Raw genomic sequence first — 1,597 nt, 5'->3', positions numbered from 1 at the left:
TAGCTTGGCCCTCCATAAGAGATTCCGAGATATGATAGGCATCTTTCTTGCCGACCTCGATGCATGCTAAGACACCCAACTCCGACCAGAATCAAAAGGAGACAAGGAAAAACTGCAAATAGGGCAAACCAAGGAAGAATTCACATCCATCAACAAAAAGCTACCCTACGACCTAAAGGACGACCTAATTAAGATCTTAAAGCAACATAGGGACTTGTTCGGATTCACCCCAGCCGATATGTCGGGCATAGACCCTAATCTAATGTCCCACCGTTTAGCCGTGGATCCAAAAGCCAAACCGGTGGCTTAAAGAAAAAGGAAAATGTCCCCCGACCGAGCATCTAAAGTACAAAACCAAGTCAAAGACCTGCTCGAAGCAGGCTTCATCCGATCGAGAACTCCCTTACACGACCTAGTTGGCCACGTTGTACTAGTCAAAAAGGCAAACACAAGTGGTGAATGTACGTCGACTACATGGACTTGAACAAAGCATGTCCTAAAGAAGCCTTTCCCCAACCAAACATCGATAGACTAGTTGACGCCGCCTCAGAACATCAGTACCTCAGCTTCATGGACGCATACTCCGGGTACAATCAAATACCCATGCATTGACCTGACGAGGACGACACGTACTACTGTACGGTCATGCCATTCGAGTTGAAAAATGTTGGGGCCATCTACCAGAGGCTCGTCATGTGAATTTTATATTAAGTTAGGATAGAGCTCGTTAAAATAAAATTTTTGACACTAATTTCAAAGAATTTGGCCCGAAATTGGGCCGAACGGACCAACTGGGTCCAAACCGGACCCGTGGGCCCAACCAGCCCATCAATTAAATGAGCTGAAGCTCATCTCCTTCCCTATTCAGCAAGAAGAACACTTAACACAGCCAAGGGAAGAGGAGAGTTTCCAAACCCTAACCTCCACATCAATCCACCATAACTTCTTCATCCGAGTTCCGATCGCCACACTGTTTATGGGCACGCGTCCAGCACGTCGAGCTCAACGAAGCCCGGTATCCAATTTTGGTAAGAAACCTCAGTTTCTGTCTCAGACTATTATTCTCTTGGATTTTTGACAATTGAGGTTTTGGTTATTAAAATTCGGTGACTTGATGTTTAGGCTCAAACTAGCTGGAGGAGCTTATGGGTCCTTGTTTAATCAAGACATATATAAGGTGAGAACTCTCAAAATTCTACAAATTCTAGCTTATGTGGGTTTGGGTATTGAATTTGGGTGTGAACTATGTGAATTAGGCTTGTATATGTGTATATTGAAGTTGATTAAGTACATTGGAGGCTTGGTGGAGTTTGGGAGGCCTTGTCTTGACGATTTTGAACCTTGAGGTTTGATTTGGGTGCCTTGGTGGTGTCTTGGGGTATACGCAAAAATCGGCCAAGGTATGGTTTAGGTTTTTCGTACTTAATATATAATGTCGTGTGAAAACTTAGGCTAGAGAACCATAGGATAAGTTGGAATGATTATGTAAGTTGGATGCTTAGCATTAATGATGTTGATTGATGATATAAGTTATGTATGTGTTGGCAATCATAATTCCTTGGTGTGTGGATATTGTTGGCAAATTGATGATATTGGT

General features: G+C 43.2%; 1 long non-coding RNA gene across 1 annotated transcript; it reads left to right on the top strand.

The window, feature by feature from the left end:
* Positions 1 to 889: 889 nt before the first annotated feature.
* LOC140181156 (uncharacterized) lies at positions 890 to 1,376 on the top strand. Its single transcript, XR_011875877.1, has 3 exons — positions 890 to 1,028; positions 1,123 to 1,177; positions 1,257 to 1,376. It is a non-coding gene; the product is annotated as an uncharacterized lncRNA (long non-coding RNA).
* The last annotated feature ends 221 nt before the right edge of the window (positions 1,377 to 1,597 follow it).

This window comes from Arachis hypogaea, chromosome 18 (assembly GCF_003086295.3).
Source record: "Arachis hypogaea cultivar Tifrunner chromosome 18, arahy.Tifrunner.gnm2.J5K5, whole genome shotgun sequence".
Lineage (NCBI taxonomy): Eukaryota > Viridiplantae > Streptophyta > Magnoliopsida > Fabales > Fabaceae > Arachis > Arachis hypogaea.
This window is presented reverse-complemented; position numbering and strand designations above follow the sequence as displayed.